The 13,107-nt window shown below is 37.1% G+C and overlaps 1 pseudogene; it reads left to right on the top strand.

The window, feature by feature from the left end:
* The first annotated feature begins 4,721 nt into the window (after positions 1-4,721).
* On the top strand, positions 4,722-5,442 carry LOC122055022 (annotated as a pseudogene).
* The last annotated feature ends 7,665 nt before the right edge of the window (positions 5,443-13,107 follow it).

Genomic DNA, 13,107 nt, shown 5'->3' with positions numbered 1-13,107 from the left:
AATTTAAGATTTGAATCCTGCAGTGACTGTAAGGGGATTTTTCTCCTAGTGAGGTGGGTTTGAGAATATTGATTATTTCGATAGACCTCCATGATTAATTTTCAATTTATTCCGATGACTAATAAATTTTTTTTATCAAGTCGACCGATTACATAACATTAATCGATTGTACGAGCTGAATACGTGCCAACTAAAAAAAACATACGTAACAATCTAGAACATTTGAAATGCAACTTGATTGATTTATTGTTTATTAAGTAGGAAGTCTTCTTCTTAGTCTTTACTTTTCTTCTAGAAAAAATATAAGGAAAGCATCGATCTGTTCGAAAAAGTTTCTACTTGTCAATTCTCTTTTCATTGAATTGCCCTTTTCCTTCCTAACAATTGCTACCAAACAAGCAATGGGTAGTTGCTCCTTATCCATTAGCTATTCGTAGAGTCGTCAATTTAGATTAGATCCGTTAAATTTATCTGTCCCGTCAAATAATTTAAACAGATTAGATTTAAATTTTATCAACTCAAGCCCGGTGCAGGCCGACTCACCTAGGCCCGTCACTGGTTTGGATTGATCCGCGGATTGAGAAATACATGTAAGATTTACTTCTATGAAAAGACTGATTCATTCGGATCAACACGTGGATCCAACTCCATTTCATTACTAAAATCTATGTTGTATATTTGAAGCAGGTTGACCTCTTTACTTCTCTCATGGTACAATCCTCTTCTCGCTGAACCCCTTTCTCCTCGGTCCACAGAAATAAAATGTAGGACTGATGCCAACAATTCATCACGGAAGAAAGGACTCATCGAACCAGAGTTTTATGTCAATTTATTATATTTTTTAGTATAATTTTGAAACATAAATATTATTTTTGTCAAACATGAGTACTTATTTATGTACATTTATATTTAAAATATATGTTTTTGGATACATTCGATCGATGAAATCTTTCTGAATAAAATGTTGAAAATATGAAAGTTTTTTTAATTTTTTTTTGGTCCACGGGTTGGTCCGTCTAACCCGCAACTTACTTTAAATTGAGTTGAGTTGGGGATTTCTTAATCTGCCAAGATGATGAATCCACTTGTCCCGTCCCATCCCGTCAAATGGTTGATCTATCACAGATCGATTCATCTCATTATAAATTGATCTATTTGACAGCTCTACCTGTTTGGAAAGAGACTCTTGCTAAAAAGGACAACTTAATTTTAAGCTGAAAGAACAGAAAAGTCCACAGAAGACTTTTGCAATTCATATGAGAAACAGAAATAGATCTCAAAAAAGTTCGTTGCTCCTCCTGCCCGTCTTCTCTATCATCATTCTCTTGTCGTCGTCGATCATGGAATTTGTTTCCATGTATCTACTCGATGCTCTTGTGCACAACTTGGTCGATCACGTGTCCCAGGAGTTGCAGAAAGTGCATGGCATCGGCGACGAACTGGTAAAGCTACCAAACTCCGTCTCCTTGATTCAATCCGTCCTGGGCGATCGCACAAGAGAGCAAGGAGCCAAAGAACTCCATGAAGCAACTGCTTTTTTATAAACAGATGAATAAATTTCATTAAAAGATACAATTATATAAAATGATCCTGAAGCTCTTTATGTCATGTCTGATAAACTATCAGATCTGGAAGGGAAACCATGATCGTGTACATGTGTTCACTGGTGTACCAACTCTCGCACACTCTGCTGCACATCCTGGTTGCATGCTCATCTTCGGTATCGCATACTGAGCTGAGGTATCAACTAGTATCGCTCATGATTTGTGTCCATGCTGCTTGTGCCTCATCCTCCCAGCCCATGGCCTCGGGTAGCCACTGCCACCTCCAAGCCACATAAAGTTACTTTGAGCAAGTGAACAGTTATCAATAGATTTGATGTGTCTTTACCACGAGATGTTTGTTGTGGGCTAGGTAGGCCTTTGTGGTGGGTCTACGCACCCTCATGGGGGTTTTGGCAAAGCCCCAGTCGTCAGTGGGCTTTTTGGCATCAGTAGCTCCGTAAAGCAACTACTAAATCAACTCAGCGTCACTACAACAAAAACCCTGATAGACATCAGTGGAACAACAACGGTTTTAAGCAAAAACCGATCTCTTTGAGTATTTTACACCGGGTTTTCCAAAAACCGATGTCTATGAGCGCAGATTTTAGCTCATAGACATCGATTTTTTAGGCGATGTCTATGAACGCCTTTTTTTTCGTTAATAGACACCGATTTTAACAGCAGTTTTTAAAACCCGGTGTTAATGAACCAAAATAAAATATTTTAATTTTTCCACCAATACTTAGCCAAAATTTGCAACATTTCATTCTTCCCTCCAAACCTAAACCTATATCGCGTCGTCCACCGTATACCGTCACGACTCCACCACCACTTTCCTCCTCGCCGCTGGCCGTCTAGCCATCTCTCTCAGCCTCATCTCCCTCTTCCCCTTCCTAGATCGAGGCCCCTTCCTCTCCGATCAAAATCAACACACGGCTTTCTGTCGTTTCTAGTTTTCCCACAAATCTGGCCAAACCCTCACATGAATAACCGCCGAGTCCTCAGCTGCCGGTGCATTCAGAGACGTAGGGAATGGAGATTGTTCGATCACAGAGGGAATCGACTCATGCTGCCGCCTTGACAACGTTGGCTAAACTCTCTTTCTACCGCTCCGCGCCTGCGCTCGAGGTCCGGCTGGAAGATTTTGAACTCTACGGCATAGATCGCCTCCGAGGTACCTTGCAAAACCTCATCTTTTCCAATTTCTAGGGTTTGTGGTTCGTTGTATAATCCCTCGAGGTCCGGCTAGAAGATTTTGAACTCTACGCCATAGATCGCCTCCGAGGTACCTTGCAAAACCTCATCTTTTCCCATTTCTAGGGTTTGTAGTTCGTTGTATACTCCCTCGAGGTCCGGATGGAAGATTTTGAACTCTACGCCATAGATCGCCTCCGAGGTACCTTGCAAAACCTCATCTTTTCCCATTTCTAGGGTTTGTGGTTCGTTGTATACCTCTCCTTCCTTGATCAACTTCCCTATCCTGTGTCTGTTTGGCTTTGTTGGTAACTTATATTCAATTGTTTTCATGAAGTCCTGCAGGGTATTTCAGATGGTTTGCCCCGAGGAAAAAGACCCGAAGAGATGGAGAAATTGGTATTGCGTGTGATTTTGTTTGGATCACTCATTTTACTTTTAAATATATGTTTTATTTTGGGAAAATTAGGTAACTGAACTATGGAGGGCACATATGAGGCATCAAGATCCATCAGAGGTCATGAACAAAGATATCATTTCACACTTCGTTCTCCGTCTTGCATATTGTAGAATGTAGGTTTTGATTTTTATGGTCATGTTTTATTTTGATATCACACTATCTTTCCGGAGTGTTATCTCCTTCACCTCCTAGGGATGAATTAAGGAAATGGTTTCTTTCCATGGAGACTTCTCTTTTCCACTATTGATTCCGACTAGAAAGCCCCGAGTCATAGGTATATTTTGGATACCTTGTATGAGGTTTGGAGCTCTTATCTAATTTCATTTACCAAAATTATGTTCTATTGCTCGTAGAGGTCACTCATGTCCGAATTTCAGCTACCCTATAAGGCTATTAGTCATGCAGGATTTGAGGTATGACTGCAAATTTATGCACCATATTTCTGGTCATATTACAATACTACAAATTTTTAGACATCTCTTTCTATCGAGATGCATTTTTCTCATGTTCTTTGGCCATGGTTTTATCTAGGATGTCTTTTAGTACTTATAGGAAAATATTTTTTATTGCATTGCAGACTGCAAAGGAAAAATTGAACCAAGTTGCGCATTCTATTGGTCAACCGTTGAATGGTATGTCATTACCTACCAGATTTACATTTGTGATGCTACTAGTAACTAGTAATGGGCAAGATTGAACTTCAATAAGTCATCTTAAAACTCTTGTGATGCAATATATATTTGTCAATTTATCTTCTTATCAAATTCCAGGGAACTGATTATAAATTGTTTTGTTCTGTTTGAAAGTAACACAGATACCAGTTGCTCAATCATTTATAGCTTTTACTGTTATGTCTAGTAATTTGACAAAAAAATTTTGTTTTTTGCAGCTAATACACTCTTTTTTAAGGTACCATTTATCTACTTGTTTTTAGTCTAAACTCTCTTTTTTACTACAACAATGTTTCCTTAGTTTCTACTGACCTGTGTCTACATGCAGGCACCCTTTGAAGAAGTGCCAGAATTATTTGTTGGCCGCAGGGTTTTCCTACAAAAAGGTTTTGCTTATGTTGCGATGCATCAGGTCCATGTTAAATTTATCTTTATACTTTCAAACTCCACAAGATGTGATTATAACTTTATACTTAGTCGGAACTTTTTTTTAGGTTGTGTCCCTTGTTGCCACTCAATTCCGAAGCAATCTCTCAAAGTGCCTTGTCTTAACCAATAGGTAATTGTTCATGTAATTGATTTTCAACATTGCATTTCTTAGAATTGTCATTGCGGTCGAGGACAAATAGAGAGTATTTTGAATACATCATTGATGCTAAGTTGGGAGATCCTTCAATTCACTACCAATGCTTCACAAAATGGATGTCATCAATAGATATTGACGAAACTGATGACAGTGAACCACCCTGTATTCGTGGAGATTGTGATGAGATTTGGGTTGACAATGAGAATTTTTAGTTTGGTAACTTTATTTATGATTTATATATATGACTATTTACTTTATTTTGGTAACTTCATGAATCTAATGATGGTGGACTTCTTGCCACTATCATGGCTGCTGGTTTCAAAGGTATTGGTATCATAATCCACTAAATATGCACTATTGTTATTTTCTTGTGAGAAGGTCAATAATTTATCTATCAGGTGAGCTTAACCGGTTTCAACCTGGAGTGAGAATGGAGATATTTCGGCTTGATGCTTGGTATTTCAAGGAAGATCTATTGATAAACCCTACTAATTACATATATAGTGAAAGGGCTTAATCGTAGGTGCTATCTACCATAAATTATTCTTCGGTCTATGCAGGTTAATTAGAATCTCAACCTCGATACTTTTTTATTTCTGTGCTACTGTGTTCCTTGACATACACCATGGTGTTACAAATCTTTATTGGTCCTTTTTTGTTCACCAATAGGTGTTAGTTTCTCTTGCTAAAACGAGCAATTTAAAAGATCATCGTGATGCACTTGTAGAATTAGTTGCTTCTTCGGAATATGGAATCCTTCATTTATTTAGTCATCACCAGTTACAGGTATTACCCTTTGCATTCTACGTGAATGAACAAATCATCATAGTTTGAGTTCTACACCGTGAAAATTGATTTGAACTGTTCTTGAGTATCACTGCCAGCTCCCCAACAAAACATGCGACAAAAGAAATTAAATGGGCATATATTTTTCAGGAATTTTTATTAATTGAAAGGGAATGCTCATTACACGCAATGGAGTACGAAAAGAAGAGTTGTCTGTCATTAATTCTCAACAAGAATGATGGTAATTTTTGGTAAGCTTTGACTCCCTAGTTATAATGTCTTTCATTATCTATATTTCAAAATTATGCACATATTTTCTAGATTTTTACTGGTTTAATTTTTTTTGATTGATTGACATTTCTTTGAATTATTTCTGATGTGTTCAAATCATACGTTGTCGAAGTTATCTAGTTTAACTTTATTGCTATTACTTAAATTCAAAATTCTTAGCTGCTTGTGCATAATTAAACAAGTGTTATTCCAATTCCACCCTCTTTTACTCATGTTTCACAAAAACATAAAATCTTTAGTCATATCATTATAGTTGGCAGGACTTTTTGATGAGAGGTTGGAAATCTCTTTTTTCCATTTTCAAAAAGAAGTACCAAGAATACGTTCATTGACACTTCTCAAGTACTGATTAATTAAAAAGGACCCCAGTTAAGAGAGTTGGATCCGAGTTGATATCATTGTTGCTACACTAGGATGTTTGAATGATATTCTGAATATGAAAAGATTGAACCTCCATCAAGTACTGATTAATTAAATTGCAACTATGAGAAAATTTTGTTGCAATAATTTCTGGTTTGGAATATATTAAGTTCCCAGGAATGATAAATCTATCACTATATGATGTGGTTGAGATAAATGATGAATGTGTCTCCTTTTAAGCATTCAAATTAGTCATCTTGTTACCTGGTGCTCTTACTACTTTTTCAACTATGATTTTTGGTCTTGGTTTAGTAATATATTATTTATGTGTTTTTACAGTTTACAAATCTCAAGTACTCCAGAGTTGAAATTGATGAAGTGCGGTTCGAGTGGGCTGAATGCATGCTAGATTACATTTGAAGTGCGGTTCTACCTTGATGTGTTGTTAAAAGAATGTTCTACCTTAATGATTCTGATATCTATTAGCTTTTGATGTAAAAAGAATGTTTGTGTATTTTATGGATACTATTGTAAGAAGATTATTTATGTAATTTGTGAATATTTGTGTATTTTATGGATACTATTGAATGAAGAATATTTGTGTAATTTGTGAATATTTGTGTATTTTTTTTTGTTATTGTCGGTTTTTCATTGTTTCGGAAATCAAATTTGTGAAAAATACTGATATTACATCGATTTTCCACCGCTGCAAAACCGATGTTATTAACTAATATTACATCGGTCGTATACCGCTGCCAAAACTGGTGTTATTAACATATAATATTACATCGGTTTTATACCGTTGATGAAATGGTGTCGTTAGGTGATACTACACCGGTTAAAACCGATTCGAACACCGGTGTCGTTAAGTGATACTACACCGGTTTTAACCCGATGTCTAAAATGGTAGATCTTTTACATCGACTTCATAGACATTGGTAGAAAATGTAATAGACACCGGTGGAAAACCGATGTCTATGAGGGTTTTTGTTGTAGTGCGTGGTTGCGTATCGAGCAAATGACATTCTAGACGTTGTTGCAACAGAGTAGCAATGGCAGCAGCTGATCAAATATGCATCAGTATGCAATTGCTTTGGCCATGTGAATCCTATGCGTCTCTCATTTCAGCGAGATGAATATGCTAAGATACAATCGATCGAAGAACAGTGGGACAAAATAGTGAAGAAATGACACTTGTCCAACTTGACAAAGGCAGCGCAATGTATCATAGAGGAACTTGACCCACTATTTGAAGCCATGTGATGTGGTGATATGGAGATGGACACGTGGGCAAGGGGGGCATTTTGGTCATTTTACTATTAGGTAGTTGGGGGCTTCGACGAAAGGGGGTCTTTGGCTACGTTTTCTTTGCCGCACGCACATTGTCGCCAAGCATGCACGCCGCCACCTCTAGCATACCCTCCAGCTAGGGATGTAAATGAGCCAAACGGTTCGCGAGTTATTCGAAGCTCGATTTGGTAAAAAGCTCATTCGAGTTTGTTCGTTTATATTATCGAGCCGAGCTCGATCTCGATTTCGAGCTTGATAGTTTTATCGAGCCGAGCTCGAGCCTAAGGATATTCAGCTCATGAGCTCGCGAACATGTTCGTTTGTAGGCTCACGAGTCAAAAAACGAGCCTTAAAATGAGTCATAAAACGGGCCTTAAATCGAGCCAAAAAATGAGCTCTAAAACGAGCCAACAAACGAGTTCTAAAACGAACCTTAAAACGAGCTTTAAAATGAGCCAAAAAAATGAACTCTAAAATGAGCCCGAAAACGAGCCCAAGCTCGCTTAACAAATTAGGCTCGTTAATTATGATAATCGAGCTAATAACGAGTCGAGCTCGGACTATTTGCGAGCTTGATAATTCCAAAACGAGCCGAGCTCGAGCCTTGTAATAAAAGTTCGATTCGAGCTCGAGCCGAGCTCGAGCCTGAATATAACTTAAACGAGCCGAGCTCGAGCCTAATACTGTTCGGCTCGGTTCGGCTCGTTTACATCCCTACCTCCAGGAGCAACCGCCTATCTCCTTCGCCATGCCGGCATCATCGCACCACTCTCTCCCTCTCCCATGTCAACGAAACTGCATTACTCTCTCCCACTCAGACGCGCCTCCTCCCCTCACATCGGTAGCCTCATTGCTTCTGGCCGTACCTTTGTCGTCAACCACCATGGTTGGCTCGTGCTGCCGCCCTCCTTCCTTCTCCATGTGCACACACACGCATCTACTATAGTTCTACTTTTTTGTATGTTTTTCCCTCGACCTCTTTCTGACTTGAGTGTCAGAGTGCATACACTAGGGACCCCTTCCTTAGTTCCCGCTCTAACGCCCTCGTGTGAGCTATTTGTGGTGTACGTGTGTAGGTCCGTGGTACCCTCGGTGACTATCATTCCCCTACCCCATGTAAAGGTCCAAGGTTTCCGGTGCATCTTCGAATCCTAGCCCCCCAAGTCTTCTCTTAGTCAACAGTCCTACCTAGTCACCTATATCTCCATCTGACTCAGCTTCTGGATATGATTAAATTTGGCGCTATCTGTGGGAACCTCTACACCTGATCTAGAACATGAAGATGGACGATGCTGGAAAACTTTATCATCACCATGATCCCGATGGATTTCGATGAACATGTTATATTCTCCCATCACTCCATGGATATTCGGCAGTTGAGGGATCGAGTTGGATCATCAGTCTATTAGTAGGTGAGATTTTCCATTATATTCTCCCCTCACTCCACGGATATTCGGGAGTTGAGGGATACTCGGATCAGCAGCATATTAGCAGGTGAGTTTTTCCATTATATCTTCCCTCACTCCATGGATATTCGGGAGTCAAGGGATTAAGTTAGAGCCTCAGCTAGTCAACAGGTTAGTTTTTATTATATTTTTCTCCTGACTCCATGGGTATTCGGGAGTTGAGAGACCGAGGCAGATCCTTAGCCGGTCGGCATGACTCCTCGATCAGGTATGCTATAGGCTCTGCCCCCTCTTTATGGCCACTGGATCTACTACAACTCCCCAATAAGAGAGTAAGAGTTTAGTTCCACGATCAAAGACTAGGGCCCTATATCCTTAATTGAACAATAGGGGAACAACTCCCAGATCATAAACTAGGGACACATCTCCTCGATTAGAGATATACTCCATTGTGAAGGATTCATAAACCAAAGACACGAAATAAAATATTCTTACAATCTAAACTCAAGAGAGAAGAAGAAATACTTATCGAGGATATTGTCAATGTCTTCGAGATGCTTCCTTGCTCCACAGGTAGATGAATCATGTGGATCAGAGAAAATGGAATCCCTAGGGTTTCCCTAAGGGGGAGAACACTTCTCCAAGGAGAGGGGAAGAAACCCCCAATCCAATTTGTATCCTATCAATAAAAATAATTTAAAAAGAAGACCTCTGAATAAAAAGAGTAGAAGCACGACAAAATAATAAAATAGGGTACAATAAACATAGATTATACTCATGAAATGCAAGTAGATGTATGTCAAACAATGCCTAAAAATATATATAATCTACGCACATCACTCTATAATGCTAGCACTAGTTAGGGTGCAGGGTGATCATACCTCAATGTATAGTCTAAGTCCATACAGCCTAAGATTATAACAACGTACTCTTTCCACTCAGTAAAATTTGAACCAGTTAATGTGGAGATGTTATTAATACTGACAGCTACAGATTGCACTGAAATTAAAAGAGTGAAAAAGAGTGCACTGAAATTAAAAGAGTGAAAAATAGCGTAAGATGACAATTAAATTAAAGTCAAGAACATATATAAGTAAAACACAAGATTATGAAAATAAAATAAAATTTTAAATACATATAAATGGACTCTTTATGTGATACCTAATACAACATTGTATTTTACTTTATGAACTCAAATATAATTTATTAGTAGTACTTTCTAATATAAATCAAATTTTAATTGGCCACATAAGGAGCTTCCTTTGGGCCGACTCATTATGCGCATAATTTGACACTTTATATGAGTTATAAATTGGTTCATAGCTTACAACAACCTTAATCAGCCCCATCATATGTCTTTCTTTTGGCCTACATATTTTATGCATGATCTAAATAAAATAAATTTTATTCCATAGTTGTAGGCTACCCTGAAACATATATCTAGCATAAAAGTAATTTTCCTTTGGATCATTTACTTTTAGTATAGATATACGTCTACCAACATAAAATACACTAAACTTTCCTAAGGTATCTTCCTTTGGGTCAATATAATAGTTTAATTTAAGAGCACGTGTATAGATACAACCAAGAAACCCTTAGGAGCTTTAATTGAATAGATAAGCACTTGATTAGCCTTGATAACTTACAAGTAGCTTATCAATCGATTGAAACCATATGGTAATAGATTGGTATGATTTGATCAATTTGAAAGCTATTATATATGACTTCGAGATCATCAATCGATTAATGATGAGTGCCAATCGATTGGTGCAAACCAATCGATCTTGCTAATTGATCATAAAACCTTCTATGTTCAACATTTAACTCATCAATTGATTGAGACTTCAAGGCAATTGATTGGTTCTCACCAATTAATTACCATAATCCATCGAAAAGCCTTCTGTAATTGATTTCTGTATTGGCAATTGATCAGTGTAAATCACCAATCGATTAGCTACATCAATCGATCAAACTGATCGATTAAGATGATCCTGTCGCGATTTGAAGGCTAGTGATCGATTGGATGAACTCCTAATCGATTGATAGCATCAATCAATTAGGTTGATCGATTCCCATCGAATTAAAGCTATTATCGGTTGGCAAAATTGTCAATCGATTGACAACTTTAATCGATTGACCTAATTAATTCCAATCGCTTCTATACCTGACTTTAAAACTTTCAATCGATTGGTGGCATTCACCTATAATTGTTTGAAAAATGATCCCGTGATTCGATTTTTTTGTGCCAATCGATTGAAAAATCAATGCAATCGATTGTTGTTAACTGATCAATTGAGTCGATCGATTCCCTTCAATTCTGTTCGCTGATTTAGGTTTGGCAATTGATTGGCCAACCTTAGTAATCAATTACTCCATCATGATTTGACCTAAAATTAGGTCAAATGTGGTTGTTCTTCTCAAAGACGATAGTAGTTCACCACTGTTCTTCGTGTTCTTCATGAAAATCATGAAAAAAACTAGAAGATCAAACATTTCCTAGGTTTTCTTTACAAAAGTTAGATAATCACAACTAGCAAAACTTAATCTAGCATAAAAATAAAGGATCGACGAAAAACAAACAGTATTTCTATGAAAAATGATTAAACAGAATCTTAGCTCTTATACCAATTGAAGTTCTCACAAGACCTGAACCTAATGAATTCTACAAACTGGATAAGAACTTGAAATAGAAAATACAAGTATTAAGCATGGATCTTGTTTCATTGAAAGCATGACATAACATAATAAATTACATAAACAATAACAAGGAACATGATTGAAGAGTCATCGTCATTGTCTTGTAGCGTTGTCTAAGAATCCTTGAGGAAGAAGAAATCAGAAGCAATAGGAGAGACCTTCCAAGGGTGTTAGGGTTGACGACATTGCGAACTTTCATTAAGGGGAATGAGGGTTATGTCAAGATACCTAAACTTTTGAGGACCTCTCCCTTATATAGGCAATCCAATCTGCTATCAACCCATAAATAATAACATACAGATCAGGTTAAATGATTCTACGCATTAAATTTACATTCAACAATCTGAAACTCAATAGCCTTAAATTAGATAACTTAAATGAATTCAATTCATATTCATATGTATAACATATAAATAAGTTCATATAAAGGAGATAATATCCCACACTCTCCTCTTCGCTCCCCCATTCGAGACCAAGAGCACCATGTGGGGATTTGTGCTGAGAACCCTTTCAATCTCGAAGCTCTAGCTATCTTTTGGCAATCACAGGTGGAGTGACCATAGTCATCATGGAAGTTAAGATATATACGAGTGATAAGAAGAGTTGGACAAAAAAGTAAAAAGATTTTCTAGATTTTCAAGTTCTCTTGGATTTTCTAGAGCAGTCTAGAAAACTGTCCGATGTTTTTAGTTTTCAACCCCTTGGCAAGTGTAATGTATTAAATATAATAGATTCACGACTGAAGGATAGATAAATTGTCTATTTATTTATTTATATATTTATTATTAGTACAATATAATTGTGCTTTTTGCGATCGAAATTGATTGTGAATTATGATATTTGAACAAACAATTTAAATTAAGATCATATTTATATTTGATATGTGTATAAAGTGAAACAAGATTTGAACAAAATATATAGAGATTTGGTGTGCATAGTTAGGATTATTAATAACTCAATGGCTTGAAATTTCCGAATTTTGATATTTGAACAAACAATTTAAATTAGGATGATATTTATATTTGATATCTGTATAAAGTGAAACAAGATTTGAACAAAATATATATAGAGATTTGGTGTGCATAGTTAGGATTATTAATAGTTCAATGGCTTGAAGTTGGTGGAAATTGAAAAAAGATGGTATAATTAGATATTCTCAGCCCCTTCATTAATTTTTGGCTTACAAATCGCATTTCATGATAACAAAAGACACTAAATTTATACATCAAATTTGCAATGCAATACAAGCATTAGTAGTAAGTATTGGAAAATCCGGAGCTAGAGAGGAGGTGAATACCTCACTCGCTTCGTCGAAGATGATTTGCAATAGAAAATACGAAGCAAACTTCTCCAATGTTAACACAAAGGATTTATTTGGTATTCACCTTAAGATGAGATGACTAATCTAAGGATCCACGCCAACACACTCTCTACTATGAAATACACTCTTTCTCGGAATAATCCGGAGGTGGAGAAACCTCGTACAACTCAAGAACAAGAATACAACTCTAAACAAAAAGTAAATATAAAAATATAAATGGAAAACCTTCTTACTTGATCTATTGTTGCTTGAAGATGCCTCTTGAAAGCTTTGAAATGCAGAAGCACTTCAACCCTAAGCTTGCAAGAACCGGCGATGAAGAATCGTAAGCTCGGTGAGTTGTTTTAGAGAAGAGATGTCGTGTTTGAACTTGCTAACGACTATATTTCTGCGCTTTTAGGGTTCCTGATCGATTGGCCTACTCCTAATCGATTGCTACGTCAGATCCATTCAATCTTAGTCGTCCAAATCTTGCAACTTGCACAACGGTCATCTCCCAAT

The sequence above is a fragment of the Zingiber officinale genome, chromosome 3B (assembly GCF_018446385.1).
Source record: "Zingiber officinale cultivar Zhangliang chromosome 3B, Zo_v1.1, whole genome shotgun sequence".
Taxonomy (NCBI): domain Eukaryota; kingdom Viridiplantae; phylum Streptophyta; class Magnoliopsida; order Zingiberales; family Zingiberaceae; genus Zingiber; species Zingiber officinale.
This window is presented reverse-complemented; position numbering and strand designations above follow the sequence as displayed.